The 22,302-nt window shown below is 33.6% G+C and overlaps 1 protein-coding gene across 1 annotated transcript in view; it reads right to left on the reverse strand.

The window, feature by feature from the left end:
- The window catches only part of LOC128864871 (uncharacterized), a 138,990-nt gene extending 118,255 nt beyond the window's left edge, over window positions 1–20,735 (reverse strand). The window contains exon 1 of the mRNA XM_054104629.1: window positions 16,476–20,735. The gene's annotated coding sequence lies outside the window, so the exon portion shown is untranslated. The remainder of the gene's footprint in view (window positions 1–16,475) is intronic.
- Between the last annotated feature and the right edge of the window lie 1,567 nt (window positions 20,736–22,302).

The raw sequence follows: 22,302 nt of genomic DNA on the forward strand, positions 1-22,302 counted from the left end.
TCATAATTATGGGCACTACTACATACATTCACTTGCCAGTGCTACCAATTATCATACTAATTAATGACGAAAAATAGGCCAAACAGAACGAATCATAAACAGAATCAGATCTCTATCAGTATGACATCGTTGTTGTTGCATTTGTCTGCACAAATTTTTATCCCATTGGCCACTGGGACGCGGCTATTATCCAATGAGGTGGTTCTACGCTGGTTCTGAGCTAATGCGATTTACTCTGGGGTATCAACGATGCGGCTGGTAGCTGTGTGCTTGTACTACTTGTACGTACATATGTAAGTATGTATGTACATAAGTCCAATTGTCGTATTGCATATTACTTAAAACTATAAGCTGAGTCGGCTATTTATCGTAAGCAATGCCTGTCATCTTAACACGTACCGAAATTAAATGTTCTGCTAGCCATTTTGTGATGTTTTATAGCAATTCTTATACCTTCCATTGAAATGAACGGTATACTAATGTTGTCACAATATTATAATAGCAAAAAAAAAAAAAACAAGAAACAAAAAAAAAAAGAACTCAGAGCGACTAAAGGCGCCCTCGAATCGAAACGTGTTGAAACAAAAAATATTTGCTTGTATGAACGCGGTCTTACTAATAATCATTAGGTGCCTCCAGATAAATTTAAGTTTTGGCAGCTCTTTTCCAGTTACCAGTTATGGTTGCTTATCAACAACGGTTATTTATACCAGTTGCTACATCTAGTTGCGTCTCCAACGCTTGGCGAAACGAAGAGGTCTTAAGTAATGGCGCGAAAAGTTTGTTGTAAGTTATTGACAGTCGTACTAAGTAGTTGTCAGTCATTGTATTGACTAATCAAGTAGGCAGCCAATTCTCTTAGTTACTCCATTATTTTTCCAAAAAATTTATTCTGAAAAACTCGTGTCTTTAAAGAATATTAAATCACCCTAAGGTACGGATTTATTTAAGAAGACATTTGCATGTGGGATGGATCTAATTTTTGGAGAAATAGTTTAGCAATACATTTACGTAGGAATGAATTTATTTTTGAATATTAGTGACATACGAAGTATTAAGATGACGCCATGACAAAAATAAATTAATAAAAACAAAACCCTTCATCCGTTCTTAGGGAAAAGTGCATGACGTGTTTCGGATCAAGGGGTTAATTTAATTGTTTGCAAAATTTTCAATTTTCAATTATTTTATATCAGTTAAATGTGAGAATTTTTCCTTTGTCGCTTTCATAGCAGACAGCTACGCCCTTACTTTATTTTTATAAATTTTAGCGCACATTTTTTCCCCCAACAGATATAAAAAATAGCGCCTGTATTAGTTGCCAGCGCGTACGTCATTTAATTAGTGTGTTTTGACATTTATCTGTGTGTAAGTAAATCGACAAGTCGAATTGGATTTATTCATAATTTGCCAATTGCAATGAGTCGTAGTGGCCGCACGCTGTGTCGATTTGAAGATGTAATATTGGATGTAGGTAGATCAAAGGGATGAAGGGTGGAGGATTGCAGTGCGAGTAGCATTGTGGAGCTTATGATTGCCGCTATCAACCCGTGGCTAAAAGTGTGTGAATACTCGACTACGTAGCGGGTAATTGCAATGTTTTTCAAGTTACAACTGTGCAAATAATGAATTAAAAAAAAAAAAAAACTAATGGATCAGCCACTGAAACGCATACATATATACACTTAATGTTATAAGTCTATGCATCTTTGTGAGTAGTTGAAAAAGTATAATGGAAAACAGTTTTTAAGTTTTTGAAATCAAGTTTTCTTATTTTAAAAAAATATAATGACAATAAATTTATTAAACGAAATGCATAATTTAGATCTCATCGTTTAACAAAAAAACGAATAATAGAACGAGAATGCAAAAACGCTTATAGTCTTTCGTCCAGTCTGTAGACTCCGTACTAGTCATTTATAAAAATTTAAACTCTCTGATAAGCGCAATCGTGTTTCTATCATTCTTATGCTAGTCCAAGTTACTTGATTTGAGAGATTAAAATACTTTTATACCAGCGTAGAATAATATAATATTTTTCTTTTGCAGCCGCCTTAGTCTAAGTCGATTCAAACAATTCGAAAAAATATACATATATTAAATTTTTAGAGATTCATTAACAAAAGATTCCACTCAAGAAGTGCAACTAGTGACATACATATATATATATGTACATATATGTCCATATGTGAGTGCTCTGATGAATGAAAATGCTAACTTTTTTAATAAGAAAACTTTTAAAATTTAAATGCAAATGGCTCCCAATTTTGTCATTTTCCAGAAGTTAAAATGAGAATAGTAAATATTAGCTCACAATGTATTCAAAATGGTAGACAATTTCAAATATGCTAAGGTGAAAATGAAATGAAATTTTAATAAATTTAGCTTCATTCTCCTTTGCTCTTAGCACATCATTTTGTAATCTGGCAAATCGAGGATATTTTTTTATATTTTTTTTATATTTATTTTTTGATTTTTCTGAAGAGTCATTCAATGGGAATAGATTTTGTTGCAAAACACAACACCTCACAACGAAAACACAGCAAAGTATCAACAAAAACTAAAATTATCATTGCAGTCAGAAAAAGTTGGGACCCAATTGGGAGTAAAGTCAGGTGATGTCACATGAAAATTTAAGTTTTTCTTGATTTTTTTTTTCCTTTTTTTAGCGTCTTAATTTTTATGTTGTTGTTCTACTTTACACAACCCTGTTCTAGCATTTTGAGTTGTTTTATCAAATAATGTGTTAATCATAACATTTTGCCTTCTCAAAAAAAAAAAAAGTTCTCTTTCTCACTGAAAACGTATCACCTTGAAACATAGAATTTCCTGCAGGCAAAGTCCCACACGTACACGTCTACAAAGTATCTATTTTCTCAAAGCAATATGTATATATATATGTAGGTATATGTGCATTTGCTAAATATCACGTCCCTCTATCTGCCCGCGCACAGCCACAAAACCACAAGCAGAGCATTGCTTTGATCTGATTCGGGCACACACATCCAAACGCAGTGCTTAGCGGTGAATTTATTTTTAAAAGAGGAAGCGCTAGCGCCAACGCTACAAAGGCCAACAGCCAATGTACGAAAGAAATGGAGAGTCTAAGCTAAGAAACTGAGGCGTCTTTACGTGGGAAAAGGAGAGCAGGTGGTGGTGCGCAAACACTTGGGTCATAAACAAAAATCAAATCATCACAACGCATAACTAATAAACAAATTACGGAGGGCCAGGAATGAGCAGGGAAACGAATGAAAGGCAGAGAACTTAAAGGGAAAGTTGTTTATTTACGTACGAAAAGCGCTCCGTAGCCGAGTTAATTATTTGGAAAAATTTAGAGGCGGAAGTAGATGTATTTTCACACATTCGCAGACGTAGCATATTTTTGCAAATTTACTTCAAATGAACAGCTGCGGGTAAATAAACTATGGAATTTTATTGCATGTAGTAACAGGCAAACTATTGTCATTTCGATGTCTGTCTGCTGTATAGTTGCAGTTGTAGTTGTAGTAAGAATGTGTAAAACACATAGAGAATGAGCTAATTGTGAAATTAAGCTGTGATGTTTATGAGGAGTAAATCACATAAATTGTAGTCTATAACCGATTGACTGGTTATTAAGTGAGTGGAATAAAGATAAGTATTGACAAGTTTCGACAGTATTTTTTTAAATTAATTTTAATTATATTTTTGGGAAAAAATTAGTCATTCAATGGAAAATTTCACATTATTTTAAAATTCTTGTTAGTTTTTGACAAGTTTTTATTCTTCGTATTTTATTCATTCACAATATAGAGAAATGCACAAATCCAAAATGCAGTAAAAAAAATTATCACAAATCAAAGCGACTTTCGCGTCACTGGAGGTTTAGAAAAACCTTTTTATTAAAACTTAGAAAAAAGTTAGGTTCGCAGTTTTCTAGCCCATTTAATTTTAGTACAACAAAGTGCCAGTTTGAAGTAGCTTAAAATTCTCGTTGCTTTTTGATAACTTTTTTCTCTGACCGTACTGCGTATTCTTCTAATATATATAACAAAAATATCCAGCATAGGCTTTATGGAGAAAATGCACAAGTCCACAATACAACAACAAAAAAAAAGAAACTTATCAAAAATTAACGCGATTTTTGCGTCACTTGAACCTTGCACTTTATTACCAGGAAATTCAATTAAGACCTTTTATTGAAATTGTTAAACAAATTCTGATTAAAAATAATGAAAGTTTTAAGAACATTTGTAGATTTTTTAAAATTTTCACAATGTTTGGAAGTTGTATTTATATGGCTTTTATTATAGAGTTTATTGAATTTTTATTAGAAAATATTTTAAAAGTAAACTAAAATTATCAAAATTTATTTATGAGCTAATATTATAGCTATTTAACGTAGTGGGTGGACCGGACTTGTTCTGCAAATCATACGATTTGAAATCAAAGGGACTTATAAAACTTATTTCGAAAATTTCATGTGATGTGTTCCGATTTCATTTCCAGTTGGATTTTATTTGGGAATAAGTGTTCGCTCTAGTAATATACTGGTGATTTGAAGGTCTGTATGTCAGGTCTCGATCTCAGTATTTGATATTCGTTTGAAGCTTAAACACCCTTTTTATCTGAGGTCAAAAATGTCTACGTTTATTCCAAAAAAAAGCAGCATTTGTGTGAAGCCATGCAGAAAAGTGTCGTATATTGATCAATATTTACGATAATCACGCTCCATAAAACACAATTTATAAAGAGTGGTTTCGATGTTTCCAAAGTGGCAATTTCGACGTGGTGATAAAGATCGGGAAGAAGCACCAAACAAATTCGAAGATATTCAACTACAACAATTATTGGATGAAGACACATGTCGAACCCTTGATGATATGTCTAAAGAGGTGAATGTTGACAGATCAACCGTTGGTGAACGTTGGCACGTGATAGGAATGGTCCAAAAACCAGGTAACTGACTACCACATCAACTGAAGGAGAGGGGTATCGAGAGACGTTTGGTGACGTGTGAGATGTTTCTTGAACGGCAAAAAAGAAAAGGTTTTTCGCATCGCTATTATGATAACCCTAAGCGAGAAAAATGTTGGAGCCAGCCAGCTCAACTAGGTCTATCGACAGCGAAAAAAATATCCATGCTTCAAAGATTATGTTATGCATCTGGTGGGATCAGAAAGGTGTCAACTATTATGAACTCTTTAAACCACCTGAAACCATCAGTGCAGTTAATGCGTTTGAATCGAGTTCTCGAAGGGAACCGGCTGGAATGGGCGGTAGACATGACAAATTGATATTGCTGCATGACAACGCCAGGCCACTCGTTGCTAAATCGGTCCAGAAATGTTTGGAGGGACTGAATTGGAAAATTTTGCCCCACCCACCGTATTTCCCGGACCTTGCTCCTTCGGATTATCGAAAATATCAATTGAGTTTTAGAAAGAGTAAATTCAATTTTAGAAAGCGTCATTTGAGTATTATAAATTATAAATTGGGTTTTAAAAGGCACCGTTTGAATTTTATGAAGCGTCAATTGAATTTTAGAAAGCGTAAATTGGATCATATTTGGCTCGCACGTTCATTATCCACATATATTACATTTATTACAGATCATACATTCTTAAATGCAACTCCTTTAGTTTAATAAAATATCTATAACACGTAATAAAAATCTTTAATATTCTCCCAAATGAGGCAACAATTCAAAGGTTGGTGAAAAATGTCAAGGCACTGGTTTCGTTAAGTTTAAAAAAGAACCAGAAACTGAATATTCTGTTCAGAACATTGCATCAGTAGCGCTCACTTTCAACATCGATATCTGGACGCTTAGGTATTCATGAATGGACTGTTTGGTAGATTTGATCTGTAGAAGAGCTCATGGCGGACATTTGATTTATATAATTGTTTAGAGCCAGATTTTGAACAAAAATAATGAAACCTGAAAGAATCCAAATTTTTATATACTTGTATTTTATTTGCAAAAAAAAAAGAAGCTAGGCGCGTCTTTTGAGATACCCTTTTTTTCTATCGCCAGAAGAAAGTTGGTCTGTCTTTCCATTTCATCTTCACATCAAAAGAAATACATATCACGCAGACTGCATAAACCAGGCAACTCATTCCCTTAACTCGCACTGGCTACCACAGCTGAGTCTGTTTTTCATCTCCTCTGAACGCCTCATCGTTTTCGCAAGTCGCAAGTGCTCAAAAATATCCTAGACAGTTGCGTCTACTAAAGAGGTGGAATTCTGCGTTCTTTCAGAATTCATACTAGGTTATGCAATGGCCAAAATCAAGCACCGCGCCGTGATTGAATTTTTATTATTGGAAGGTTTAAAAGCAAAGTAAATTTTTGAACGAATTTTGAAAGTGTATAAGGCCTTTCGGCATCATTTAGTAAAGTTAAAAGATGGGTTGCTGAATTTAAACGCGGACGTAGAAGCCAAAAACAATAAAAACACCAGAAATCGTCGAAAAAATACAGGACATCGAATTGGAAAATTGTCGAGTGACTGAAGGAGATTTGGTAGAAGCCCTAGGCATCTCATTGGCATAATACACAATATTTGGACTGAAATGTTAGGTTTGAGAAAGCTGTGTGCACAATGGGTGCCGCATTCACTAACATTGGAACAAAAACACATTGGAATGCGACTTTCGCAGCAAAACTTAGAGCGTTTTAGAAATGATAAAGGGGATTTTGTGCGTCAGTTCGTCATTATGGATGAGACTTGGGTCTATCACCATGGTCTTTAATCAATACAAGAGGCTAACGAGTAGTGCGAAATTAGATCTTCGGCTCCGAAACGAGTTCGTGTCCGGAAATCAGTCAAAAAGATGTTAGCATCACTTTTGGTCGGTTTTTTGCAAATTGGTAGAACAATAAATTCTGAATATTATTGTAAGCTTTTAGTCTAGCTGAAGGAAAAAATTCGTGAAAATGGACTCAGTTTGCAAAAGAAAAATAACGTTTGCATCAGGACAATGCACGGCGTCACAATCGCTAAAATCCATGAATTAAAGTTTGATGAGTCACCAGATTTGGCTCCTAGGGACTATCATCTGCTTTCCAGACCTAAAAAAATGCATGCATGGAAAATGGTTTTCATCAAATGATGAGGTCATAAGAGCTGTGGACAATATTTTGCAGCTCTTCCAAATTCTCACTTGAAGGATCGATCTCATTGGAACGAGTGCATTGACGTTCAGGGAGACTATACTTAATAATAAAGTGTATTTCAAACAATAATTTTTTTTCTTATCAAAACGAAAAACTTATTGAACAGCCTAATATGTATGTATGTAATTATTGTAACAAGTGCCCCGAAAAATTGTTCGAATTCAGCAAAACCGCCAAAAACTTAACAAAAGCAATCAAAATCCACCACCTTAAAGGTGGCTGTCCTTTTTAGCCTAATACCGAGTACTCATTCATTTTAAGAAGCGTTAAGATTAATGCCGTGGGAGATGCTTCTAATGGGCGCAAAAAAAGTCTGTAATTTCTGCAGCGTTCATTTGTGCATTTTTTGGGTTTTTTGATTTTTTTTGGTGTAATATCCCACTTTTAGAACTAGTTTTCCATATGTATTTGTACACCGATATTGCGCATTGTTTATGAGTGTGATAAAGAAACAAATTTAGCAATAAAGTCTTGCATATAAGTTGTTGTACATAAATATGTAAACAAATGTGTGCTTATATAGGAACATATGTATGAATGTGAGCTTACAGAAAAAACAACAAGAAATAAATAAAAACATAAAAAAAAAATAAAAATAAGAGCAAAAGTAGTAAAAAATAAAAAAAAAATTATAAAAATTATATCGCGTAGCAGCTGTTGCCCTGATGATAATGAAAAGAAAGTACATGTTCACACAAACACACCCGCACATGCACTCATACTCTCACATATACGCACTTTTACATTACATTTCGACACCTAAGCGTTTTTTTGTTTTTGCCTTTGCTTAATGCGTATATATGAATGTAAGTATGTATGTGCGCATGTATGTAAATGCAAACACACGTTTTTTTTCTTTCATATCGTTGCCTTTATTTATTTGTGCAAATATTTGTCTGAATTATTAGTATATACATTCTATTTGTTCGTATTGCCGCCAAATAACAATAATAAAATCAATACACGCGAGCATACATTAGTGATACTATAACGTAATAGCAAGAAATATACATAGGTAAGAAGAAGAAAGCAACAGCAACAGCAAGAGCAACACATCACAGACCACTACTAGCCATAAAATTTATCTCTCGTCACTGCATACATAATAATGGATAATCGGTTTTGTATGTTTGTACATCCATACATAGTTATAAGTGTATGTATGTATTTGTGTATGTGTGTATATTTAAGTGGACAAGTAGATATGTGGCCGCATAGCTAATAATCTTAGCCAAAAACCGTAAACCAAAAAAATAAAAATGGATAAATAAAACATAGAGAATAAAATCGTGGAAAATCGGTGCCGCAAAAAAGTGATAAATAAATGTGGCAGTCGAAATGTGTGGAATTGACGCCTACTTTTGTATGAAATCTGATTTTAATGTATGTAATTTGGCTAGTATACGCGACCATAACAGCAATAACATATTTATGCCCAAATGTTTGTCGGTATGTAAGCTCATAAATAATTTTAGGCTTGCATGACAGCTGGATATGTGTGAGACGCAATTTACTTCTACATAAATGTACTTGCATGTGTTAGTGTGTGAGTGTGTTTGCTGCAACACCTTTCCAAACGATAACAGCGTAGCTTATCGTGGAAGTGATTTTCAGCACCATGAATATGATAAAGACAATAAAATGGATCGATAGAAATGACATGTAGCATACATACATACATGCACACACATATGCACAGCTAATATCACTTAGCCTAAGGTATGTATGTAATACTTATGTATATACATATATGTAAGTATATAATTGGCGCTTACACTCTTGATTGCGTGTTTGGCCGAGCACCTACACCTATTTGTGCTGTGCGTCATGATTTGTTCCACGGAGTAACCTACAGTAGAGGGGCCTAAAGTTTTTAAGCCAGAATACTAGCAAATATCGGTGGACCAAGGCAGCAGACAAGACAGGTCCTGTCAGGCAGGGTAGGCCATTTTTGCACTACCTACTAGTGTCCATTCAGTGTAAGTTAAATTGCAAAATTCATCATCCCTGAAAATTGAGTGATATGAAAAAAATTGACTTAAATTAACTATTAAAAAAAATTTAACAATTTTTTTTTACTATCACTAAGTTTTCAGTGAAACATGATCTTTAACAAAACAAATTTGAATTTATATATTTTTTCTGATATTTGTTATCAACTAGTTTGTTGATAAAAATGCTTATTGGGGTATAGGCGGTGTAATTAAGCCAATCTAGCGAAGTAAAACACGATTTCTTGGTGTCAATAGCAGACTCATTTATTTGGCACTCTCGAAATTCTAGAAGCAAAAACAGGTTAGCTGAGGTATACAACAAGCCGGAAATTTCAACTTTAACAAGGAAGAAACAGAATGTTTGGAAAAAGATGCAAGAATAATGGAACCTATCGCCGAAGCTATCGACTTCCTTCAAAGAGAACAAATTATTTTTTTTGTTAATTTTATTCCCCTTTTGGTGTCCATCCAAATAAAAATGCGACGTTTAGCTTCCGAAAACTTAAAATTTCTTACGGAAATTAATATTCAAATGCAATCAAAATTACGGTAAAGGTTTGAAAAATATTTGACTCCTGTTAGTTAGTTATTGCAGTGTTAGTTATTAGTGCAAATACATCACTCCCCGAATTCTATGAGGAGTCCACTGGTATTCGATTAAAAGAAACCAGCCTGTGAAATTTTATGAAACAACTTCCTTTTTTTAAATGAAAATCGATACATAGACTCCTACGGTGGAATGATAGGACATGGGTGGCTCTCTCACTAAATGATCTTCAACAGTGGGGTGGTAATAAGCAGACGCTACTTGCGACGTATTAGAGCACGCCATTAACATTTGAGTCTAGTGCTCAAGTCGCCTCCCGATGAAATACTTAACGGTAATACCAGAGGGAGCGGTACTTTGACGTTAGGAGGTTTAGTTCGGGCTAAAGTCACGCACTGAGAGGGTGTTAGGCTTTCCAAGGTTCCTCCTCGTAAAAACAAAAAAAGAGGTTGTCTGTAAAGTCAGTTTACTGACGATAGTTTAACGTGACAACGTCATAAGAAAATACTGATGTAATGGTTGCAATTTTCAAAACAAAATTTTAATTTTATTTGTTTGATAGATATTTTGTATGGATGTAGAGGAGGAGGTAAATGGAATCGCAAATGGAATAGGTCAAGTTACATTTACACAAACGTGAAAAATTACGAAACATTTATCAAATTCATGAAAGATATGTTCAATTTCGATTGTGCATCAGACGTTAATAAGTCAACAACACTAAGAGGCAGCATCATCGATTCGCCTTTTTCAAGACACATTACACTCGAAACACCCCCTTTTATTTCCTACTTTTCCTATCATCTTCCTATTCTCAACAGAGAAAGGGTTCATTATCATGCACACAGGAAGAAGGCATATGCAAATACAAGTATGTGAATTTATATACAAATACGCATATACCTACATACATATATATGCTCACTCAAGTAGGAGAGAGCCAGATGTCGAACGTTGCCAAACGCGGGGGCCGATTGTGCTCTTTGTCGTTCGTTCCGCCCTCTCGCTTGCAGTGCAAGCAAGGTAACGACGCATGAGCAAGATAACGACGCATGAGCAAGATAACGACGATTGAGCAAGATAACGACACATTTTTTCGTGCGTACAGCCGGCTAAATCGAATTATAAGACGTTATCACGTCAAAAAAATGATTTTAAACTGACTCCGAACGGCAGTGCCGGATTCGAGTGTCCACTTTTCCTAAGAGCGTCGCTGGAAAACATCTAATTGTATTTCTGCCATGAAAAAGCTTGTCATAAAAACAAGATTCACACAGTGTGGCAAGTCATGACGAATCGTTTAGCGGCAGAGCAACGCTTCCATAATGTGAAAGTTTACTTTGAAAAAAAAAAGACAAAGAATAAATTAAATAAATGTGTTCGCGAAGTTCATAGAGTGAAGTATTGAAGAAGATGCCGAAATGTCGATTCGTTGTTGTTCTCAATTTTTTGGACTTTATCCTTCGATTCATTTTGGGATAAAAATATTAAAAAAACACATATAACAGAGTTTTAATAAATTAAAAGACTATTAATAAATAAAATATTCAAAAATAAATAAATAACTAAAATTTACTTTCCTCACCTAAGTCCTAAATCGAACACTAACAGCAGCGCCGATTAAAGTGCTCTCATTAGGATATAAAATTCACCAGTTACTTGCAGATATGGATTATAAAGGGCACATCATGATTTTAAATTCGCCAGAAACGCTCTATGTGCACACATACACTGGTCACTACTACATACATAGCAGGTATGTATGTATATTGGACGATCATAATTTACTACTGCTCTCCTTAATCCTCTATAACCGCACAGCTAATTCGGATTTAATGGGAAAAGTTTTATCGCAACGCTCAATTGACGCTCTGTGGGCATCACTTACGGCCTATTAATGGCGCTCAGTCAGTGTGTGTGGGTGTGCACATGTAAATGAACTGGAGATTCTTTGGAAAATGTATGATAAACATTTAAGTCGCATTAAAAACATGTTTTCATTTTGTTTTGTTTCTCTTTCTACTTAATAACTTTTAATGCTCAGTAATCGAGCGTAAATTGCCTTTGAAAGTCGATAATTAAAAATAATAATTTTTTTAACACAAAGATTAAACGCATTTTATTGTTTTTATTATATCAAACACTTTAAGCTTGGATTAGGTTATGACGTATGCTCATACATACATAAATGCTTACATTTATACATACCTACATACATACATACATACATACACACATTCACACAAAAAGTATGAATAAGTCTGCTATTTTAATTTTTTTATTTGGTTTTGGAATTTCCAACCACAATCAGTTATTCCGGAGCATGGGGAACGCCAAAATAGCGACCTTTCTCCTAAAACTCAGCAGAAAGGACCTGAGAGTGCTGGTGGGTGTAATCACAGGGCACAACGCCTGTGGTCAGCATATGACTGCGATGGGGTCGTAGACAGCCCGACATGCCTATCCTGTCTTGAGGTTAACGACACTGCAGATCATTTTCTCTCTAGCTGTCCGCCGTTTTCCAGAATCAGACTTAGGATATTGGGTTGCGATATACTGAGTATGGACAAGGTTCATACTCTTCCTCTTTCGTATCACTTAAGATTCATCAATGAATCCGCGAGACTTGTGAAGGAGTGAGCTCAAACTAATTTTTCCGTCTTACCTCCCACATTTTATCTTTCCTATATCTCTATTCTTTCTACTGAAATCTATCCGGGTACAATGGTCTACTGACTGAGTGCTTGGACTTGTACAGCCCCTCACAAATCTAATCTAATCTAATGGGGCATGCCAGGGCCTGCAGCTTATGTTTTAAGTTGATTGCGGTGGAATCAACGAAAAATATTTTATGTTCGATTTCAACAGCAGAATTATAATATTTTACAGTTTACTCCGCTGCATGGCTATTACGCAAATATTCTTACACTATGTAAATAACACAAAAATTTTTTTTTTCTGAAAATGTTCAAAAAATACACTTGTCTTTGATTTTAGGCTCAGCACGTACAATTTTTATAAACATTTTCTTTTACTCTTTACCAGTCACTTGATTTAACTGAATGCCAATTTAATCGCTCGGCTTCTCACATAAATCTTGTACGAGAATTAATTCAGAGATAAGCACAACGTCAACAATAATCTAAGATTTTTCGATCAAAACCGAAATGAGGCGCAATGCGGCGAAAACACTTAGAAGTGACGATGGAAATAAGTAAAATTTGAATGCCAAATAATAGATAAACAAAGAAGTTGACTAATCAATGAGCCAAAGAATGGCGTCGGCAGCGACGCTTCATAAAAAGAAGGCGTGTTTGCTGCAAGTTTTGTTTTTGTTTGAAAAACAAACACGCAGAATTGATTGAAACGCAAATAAATAAAATTTTAGTGCGATAAAAATAAAGAGTATAAATACATTTGTGTATGTGTGTGTGTGTGGATATGTATTTATAAAAGGGGTTGCCATTATTTCTATACATTTTGGTTTTTTCAAGAAAATATCTTTTTAAATCAAGTGCATTCAATTACAAGATGAGGACTGAAATAAATGACCAATGGATTAATGCTTCAAGGAGCACTAGACTTCGGAGTTAAATAAATTTTAATTTTAATAATAGTACAATTTAAAGTTTTAAATTTTATTTAGATATGTAATTTTTTTTCATTTCGTTTCTTGTTTTTCCTTTGATTTTTAAATTTGAATATGTCTGTGTTAAATTCTTAAACTTAGTAAGTTTTAGCCTATAAAACTCGTGTCCCATAGAACCCTATTGCCACCGTAGCAGCCTAAGAAGAGTGGGGCCACTAAGCAGTTTAACTACCTGCTTCCAATTTAATTGTAGTCATGTGACTTGAAAGGCTTTCGTAACGCATATTGCTCTTATGGGAAGAACTTGTTGCAATTTGCGGGACCGCTGTATGTACGAGTGATAGAAACAAGACTGCGCCCATCAGAGAGTGCGTGACGTCCCATTGGTGCAGTTGCATGAGAAAGTGGTGAAAATGCGAACAAGAATGCATGAAGAAGGAGAAATTACCCAAACAAAAGAAGCGGCGCCACGATCGGCGCCACCTTATTATTCTCTCCATTAAGGTTATGTGAACGAAGTGCAGGCTTCAATTTGTTTACAACTTTTGTGGTAATTTTAGATGAGCAGCGATTTAATAGCAAATCGTGTGATAGTCAAAAAGGGCAACTTTACCTGCGGGAGACTTTTAAACTAAATTCCCTTAAGCACAGTTTTTTGGTATTATTTCAACTGTGGTGGGTTTTTAAGCTGTGTTTAAGGTTGCACAATTGGGCGCTTAGACTAAGTTTACGCAGTTCACTGAATGGGCATGGGCCAATTCGAAAATATTGTTGTCAGATATGCCATATTGTACTGGTTCGCTAATTTGAAATGTAATTCCTTAAAAAATAGATTTATTAGCATTCGCTACCGCACTTGCAGAAATTTCGAAGCAGACTTCAAATTCAGAAAAGAAATAAAAAATGTTGGGAAATGCATTCCGTCTTTTCAAAATGGACAAGATAATGCAGATATTCAAAAGTGAGCTTTACAAAATATTTAAATGAGCTGCTAATTTCCGGTTCATAAAAATGTGTCAACTAAACAACAATGTACTAGGCGCTCTGTAGCAAGGCAAGCAGAACTGTAGCAAGTCAACGACGATAAACTCAATTGACTGATTATGATCAGTGCTAAGATTTGTTACCAGATTTTAAGACGTTGGCAAAGGAACCGATAATGTATTTTTGGTAGAGAAAATTTGTACAGAACTCTCCGATTTGTCATTACGAATGGATTCTGTGAGGTCACTCTTCTAAGTGCGACTGGTAGCTAATTGTTTGAATTCATTGATAACAAATTTCAATTTTTACGACAATTATGCTAGGATAAGTTCAGTGATAGGGGTGAATGAGTCAAAAAAAGTAGTTTCTCTTAACCTGGAAATATGTTGCGGAAAAAAGGGCATGTGAAATAAGAATGTGCCCGTTGAACAGCTGCTTCTTTGCCGTGGGAAATTCATTACTTCATTTGGTGAATTAAATGAAATTCTCGCTCGTTTTTGTGTTTTTTATGTAGAGAATTGTGACTGGTGCCTAGTAATAAGTGAAAGTAAACAGGTGAACAAAGTTTAACCAAATGAAAACCAATACGAAACAGTAACAAAGTAAAACTTTTGCTGAAGAAGTAGGCTGAAGGTGTGTGATGAAAAAGAACTTAAGATGTGTGATGGAAATTCAAGGCCTAGCGTAGTTGGTGAAATGCAAAATTTTCTGTAATAATTATGTTCAACTACTGAATGAGTAAAAATGGCGTATTCAAAAACAATTAAAAAAAAAAAACTAAAAACATAATTGGCAGAAAAAAACAATTTAAAAAAATTAGCTAAAAAATACAGTTAACTGCGGAAACAATTAAAAAATAATGATTAACCCCAAAAACAATTTATAAAACAATAAAAATAAAAAAAATTACTGAACAAAAATAATAAAAAAAAAATTAACTAAACAATAATTAACCGCAAACAAAAGAAATTAAAAAAAAATTCTGCTAAAACAATTAATTAACTGCAAAAACAAGTAAAAAAAAGGTTAACTAAAAAAATAGTTAACTGACAAACAATTAAAGAAAAATTAGTTAACAAAAAATAATTAATTGCAAAAAAAACTAACACAAAAAAAAAATTAACTGAAAAAACCAATAAAAAAAATAAGCCCCAAAAACAATTAAAAACAATTTAACTAAAAAAAAATTAACTGAAAAAATAATAAAAAAATTAACTAAAAGATAATTAACCGAAAACAACAACTATTAAAAAAAGAATTCCTAAAAAAGTTAATTAAAATGTTAACTAAAAAAATAGTTAACTGAAAACAGACAATTAAAAAAATTAGCTAATAATAAATAATTAACTGCAAAAAAATTAACTCAAAAAATAATTAACTGAAAAATAATAATTAACTTTAAAAACTATTACAAAAAGTTTACTAAAAAAATTATTAACCGAAAAAAACAAGTAAAAAAAATTCTTTAAAAAAAATTAACTGGAAAACCAATCAAAGAAACGTTAACTAAAAATAATAATTAACTGAAAAAATATCTAAAAAAATTAATTACTTGCAAGAACTATTTAAAAAAAAAATAACAAAAAAAAAAATTCATTAGTTATAAATATCAATTAAAAAAATTAACTTAACAAAATAATTAAGTGCGAAAACTTTTCAAAGAAAATTAACTAGAAAAATACTGTAAAACTGAAAAAAACAATTAAAAAAAATTACTTGTTTTTTTTTTTTTAAATAACTAGAATTAATTGAAAAAAAAACAAATAACTAATAAAACAAAGTAATTAACTAAAATTCAATATCAAGTCTATTTTCCAAAAATATTTGCAGGTTGTTAAGCTGTCTCTGAAATGTCTGCCACACAACTGTAACCGCAATACTCAAACTTCTCCGTAAATTAGTATTTGAAGGCATTAGTGATTGAAATCTTAGAAACAAAAACAATAAAAACACATAAGAACACACTTATTTGTCACATTCACAGAAAGTTGAGGAGCCACCCACGAAACGAAATATAAAGTAGTGGATTCATGCGAATACAAGCGGAAATAATAAAATACCGTGTTTTAGATAAAAAATGTTGTACGTATATAAAATATTATACTTAAATATAAACTACGAAAAAATAATGGAATTAGTACAAAATACTTTCTGCTAATATTAATATGAAAATTAATAATATTTCCATAAAATATTTACTTTTTGGTTTCACTATTTTTAACTATACTTTTTTATTTTTATTTAATTTTTTTTGCACAGAAACATTTAGTATGATTTATTCATTTTGTTAAACACACTGTTTTAATTAATTAACCTATTTTTCTTGTTTTTTTATGCGACTCACTAATATGTATACATTTAAAAGTATGATTTTGAATTGCTAATTCATTGCGATTCCGCGATTTGGTTCTATTGTTTTTTTTTGCGTTTTTTGTTTTTTATTTTTGTTGTTACTACTTACGACAAATTAATGTATTCTTTGTCTGCGCTGGTTTTTGAGCATTGCGTTTGTGAATGGATTAATTAAACAAATATTTGCATTTTTTTGTTTCATTTCATTTAGTTATTTTTGTTTTTGTGGTGGTAGTTGAAACGTTTTTGTTTCACTTCAAAATAGCTGTATATTTTACGTAGCGTCAAAGTAATTAATTAATTCATACATTTTCACACGAAATTTGTGCTTGAAATCACTTAAGTTTACAAATATTTTTAGTCTTATAAAAATTGTTGAGTTGGAAAATATTATTTATGCATTTTTAATGTTTATCGTAAAACCAGATTTTATTTAAATATTTGGAAAAATTTTAAAAATATTTGGTAGAAAATATTTTGGCTGTAAATCGTTTTAAAATTTTAAAAATTTCTAGGATTACTTCTTGCTTTCATTTCATTTAGTTGATGCCTAGCAAATTTTATGGTTGTTCCAGTTGTTTTTTTATTGAAATTTTTTGAATTACAATGATTTTGAATTTTACTTTTTTTGTATATTAATGTTTTTTTTTAAAGCTTAAATAACATTCAAATTGTTAAATAAACAAATAAAGAGACGGATGCTTTCAGCTGTGTTGTTGCTTCAGTTTTCATTTTTGGTACTTTAGTTAAATTTTGTAAATTTCGGTGAAACTTTTTAGATATATATGGAAGCTTTAGCTTAGATTTTATTTTATATTTTTTTATCTGTTTGTTTTTTATAAAAACTTTTTCCAAAATTTTTTATATATTTTTTCAATTTTCTTTTCTTTTAATTTTACACAAAAGCTGCTCATTTATGACTATTTATCTGTTTTTTTTTTTATAAAAACTTTTTCTAAAATTTTTAACATTTTTGTACAATTTTCTTTCTTTTTAATTTTACGCAAAAGCTGCTCATTTATGACTTTGGCATTTGAAATGAGTCTACGTATTGAATGTGTGTTAATTTGTCTAACCCCTGTATGTATGTGTGCACACTCATTTGTTTTGGGGTGTGTTAATTTACACTTTTTTGTTTCGTTTTATGTGTTAAATTTAATAAATTTATTGAATACCACATACACACTTGGCGGTAACGGCATTTCAATGACCAGCTCAATTTTTATTGTTTAATTATTTTCAAAGGTGACAAAATTGAAATTTTGTCAATAAATTTCCACCTACAAACATTTTCGCAATATGAAAATTTGCTTTCAAATACAGTTGAAAATTCTTCCTTTTATAATATTTTGCTATTTACAATTTTTAGCGCCGCATTTCAGCACTTCACCTCAATGCTTTTCAAAAACGTATGTCCAATTTGTATGCTGCCTTTGTGTTTGCGAGTTCACGCTTATGTGGCGTCGCGCGCCTTTTAAACTCTCGCTCGAATACCAGCACTCAAAGCGTCCGACAATCGACGTCTGCCCGACCCGGGTCCAAGCGTATGCGCGTTTAGTCGTGGAGCTGCAGTTGCAGCTTCAGTTCAACGATCACGCACTCAGCTCAGTTGGTGCCACAAGTGTGCGTGCATTTTATTGTTTTTGCAATTGGCGCGTGCTTACACGTTTTCCACATACACGCACATAAATACACACATTTGCACTCACACCTTAATGCAAACAAATGCACTCGCACTTTACTTTGAAGACAACAACACGTTTGCGAAGACGTCTACTACGTAAAATTGATTTATGCATATGTATGTGTGTGTGTTTTTATAGTAAAAATAATTGTGATAACAAAATGACGCGATGCAGCGCGCGATTTCTTATGGGCAAAACAACGTGCTCTACGAGTTACGTTTGCTAAAACGTCCGTACGTGCTGCCTTCTTGGGATAAACTGGATTTTCGGAGTTGGCATTTGTCGAAAATCGCAGTCGCACCACCTCAATCAGAGACGCAGATAGCGACGGCGCAGAGCAAAGCAGAACAGAGCAGGGCAGAGTAGAGAAGAGCAACGGCAACGGCAACCGCAATGGCAAATCGAGTGGTAGTACACAACAGAGAGGAGTCAATAAGTCACAACAGACGGGTAGATGGTGGACCGTAGAGAGACGCTAAGCCGTATGGCAGACTAAGCAGGCAGGTGGCCAACAACAGCTGATGTTGAGCGCGCAGCGGAGTACTCAAAAATCTGCGCACAGGAAGAAGGTGGGAGCGCCCCTCAAAAAGGAGGACTAAACTGTTGTTAGGCTTTGAAAAAGTTGGAAGCTTGCGAGGAAATGGCAAACAGGTGCTGAGCAGTTGGATGCATAGTTGTGGACATTTGTTCCGATGAAGAATACGAAAGGTGAAAAATGCATGAACAAAACATGATATTAAAAAAAAATGATATACTAAAAAATATAAAAATTGAAATAGGAATAAAAAATGCGTATGTATGCACAAATGTGCGTGCAACCATCACATCACCGCATAACCTGTCCACTTTAAACAGCAGCACGTCAAGCAACAGCAGCGGCAACGGTGCCCGTCATTGCGCCAATGGAATCACCCACAATTGAGAGCGAGATGCTGTCTGGCAGTTGGCCGGCATTCCGCGAGCGAGAATATCAACTATTTGCTCTACGTAAAATCTGCTACTAGCCAAATGCCCTTCTCTCATTTCGGTTTTGGTTAAGAGTGTAAACGAAATTTCTGTGGGGTGCGTCCACACAAGCGGCGAGACATATTGAAAAGGAAACTCGAACAGAATGGAGTAGAAAAGACGTGACAGATAATTAATAGAATATTCGTGTGTAAGTATGTATGTACACATATACCTATAGGCAAAGCAGGTGGCTGTTTGTGATTTTCGATTTAGTAGCAGTTTTCGAAATTTTTGCGCGATTCAAAGGCACTGAAAAATGTATAAAATTAATGGATTTGAATAACTAAACTTGTAATAGCAAATGAATTGAGATGCTGGGGAAATCGAGTTAGCTAACATAAATCAGATGTTATTTTATTATTTTATCTTATTTTGTCATTTTATTTATTATTTTTTATAGATAGATAGTTAGATGGCAAGAGTACAAAGAGAATGGCAGGTACACTGCCGTTTTGATATCATAATGTAGACCTGCGAAAAATTTTAATACTTAAAGGAGTAAAAACTATCTACAGCCATCCAGAGTTGTTGATGTAGTGGAGGAGAGAAAATGGATCTACTTGTAGACTGGAGAATTGCCTGAGGCTATCTCAAATAGGCACCACTAGGAACTTCAAGCGTCTAGCTTTCAGACTCGGGCATTGGCAAAGAAAGTGTTGAACAGTCTCTTTCTCTGTAGGATCCCCAAGCTTCTGCAATGGGGCTCGTACAGAAGTCTAAGCTTTTTCGCATGAGTTCCGATCACATAATAACCGGTAGCTATGAGTTTTGAAATTGAATGGTGGGAGATCTCAAGCACTTTAAGCGTCCTGCTTCTGTCAAAACGATTTTGAAATAGCATACGATAAGATGGAACTCCATCTGTCTTGCACTTTTTTAAGAAAGAAATTATGTAGAAATTTACCCTTTAACAACGGTCAAGAGGACACCGATGTCTGAGATGGGGACAATTGAAACCGGTTCTACCGACCACTTCTTGGTTAGCTCATCGGTAATTTCATTTTCCTCTATATTTCTATGCCGTGGAACCCAGATCAGAGCAATGTTACTTGCACAGCCAAGAGATTTTATCTCCTTCTTACAGAAGTTGACCAATTTGGATCTGCACGATGGTATCACCCTCGAACCCGCGTTAACAAAGCATTTTGCATATCGCAGGCTTGCGAGAACCTCTGCTTCAAACGCATTATTAGCTTTCGGTAGTTTAAAGGTGTCTGAAATATTGACTAATTGGGAGAAAACGCCTGCTCCAACTCCAGATTCCATCTTGGCTCTGTCGGTGGCAACAGAGATACCTTTGTCCTTGCAGACCTCCCCTCTTTCAAGTCCAGCCTGTTTGAAAACAAAACCGTTTTCTAAAGAACTTAAATGTTCACTATCTGTAAGTAACTTAAAAAGAATTTGGATGCATGTTTTTAAATAGCCGTGCTACTCATACTGCAGCTCCTAATGACTGGCAGTGATTTCACAAAATTCTTACTTCTTACTTTAAATATATTTTTATAATAAATTTATTATTTTTATAGAAAAATAAAGCCAATGCATAATTTCATTTCGAGCTGAAGATATTTACTTACAAGATGCAAGTCATTCAACAATTGGTACCTGCTGAGCGTCAAGCGAGGAAAAATTACCCCAACACGCGGTTAAATTTTTAAGGAGACATTACCTCTGCTCCCCCCTGTATATGCACAGGCTTTGTGTTTGTTTTTAATTTTTAACATAAATTGGAAGAATATGTCAGTATTAGAAAAATATGCCCAAGATCGCCAAATACCCCCAAAAAAAGAAAAATTAAAAATAGACAAAAAAAAAATGTAAAAAAAAAAAAATAAAATCAAATACATAAATAGAGCTATGGACCATTTGCACAGAATACTTCTCAAAATTGCATTAAGCTACAGATATGTTTAAATTTTTGTCGTTGTTTTATTAAGAATTTTTTTATAGCTCGTGGCATAGCCTTGAACTAACGTACAATTTTTCCCAAGATAGATAATTAAATTGACGCCATATGTTTTTTGTTGAGTTTTACAATAGAGCCACCCGCTGATTGAAAGCATGCTGAAAAATGAATTATCGTCCACAGCAGGTATTCCAGTAAGAAGTTATAATACAAAATTTATAAAAAAATTTTATAAAAAAAATGTATAAAAAATATTACTTAAAAATAATTCCTTTATTCTCCTTCACGAACATGACAGCCGCTTTGTTGATTTTTTCTGCCTTTGTTTATACGCAAATTGAGCAACTTAGTTGGCTAACTCTTGGGGGTTGGTGGCATTCGCTAGCTTCAATGGCGAAATAAGAGACTGAAAAAGCATTTGAACATTTCTCAGCTATTGAAGTTTTCCCAGTATTTGTAAAAGCTGTGAGTATATGAAAGTTTTTCATTTTCCACAAAAAAAAAGTGAACTTTGTGGTAAACAGAAAGCTTGAGGCAAAGTTTATTTTTTGACGCATGTTGAATAACAGAAGCGGAAAAAACTTCTGTTAAAGAAATTTTTGTTAACAGGGGCGTCTGATTTATTAAGTCCGTTAGTGTGAAGCTGTGGTGTTTGAAGTTGAAATGATAAAAAGACTTACGCTCCAGCATACCATAAATAAACCATTTCGGTTAAAGCTTCAAGAAAAGTGGGTCAATGGTTTCCAAAGCAGAAAAACAGCAATAAACAGAAATAGTGAAGTTGCATAAACTTAAACGATCAAACTAGTAGATATTAGGAAATAAGTATAAAACACAATTCTAAAAAAAAATCGTCACTCCAGAAAATTTAAACATCATTAAAAAAAAGTCCAGTACAAAAGTAAACATTTTTCATGTCACTACCAAATTTAAAATATTTTTTTTTTACATTTACCTACTTGCAAATTGCTGCCTTTAGAGTATAAATTTATACTCCCATTTGATTTTTTTTACCTTCAACTAATTTTTAAACACCACTTAAAAAAAATTTTCCGGCACTAAGATAAAAAATATT

The sequence above is a fragment of the Anastrepha ludens genome, chromosome 5, assembly GCF_028408465.1.
Source record: "Anastrepha ludens isolate Willacy chromosome 5, idAnaLude1.1, whole genome shotgun sequence".
NCBI classification, from domain to species: Eukaryota; Metazoa; Arthropoda; class Insecta; order Diptera; family Tephritidae; genus Anastrepha; species Anastrepha ludens.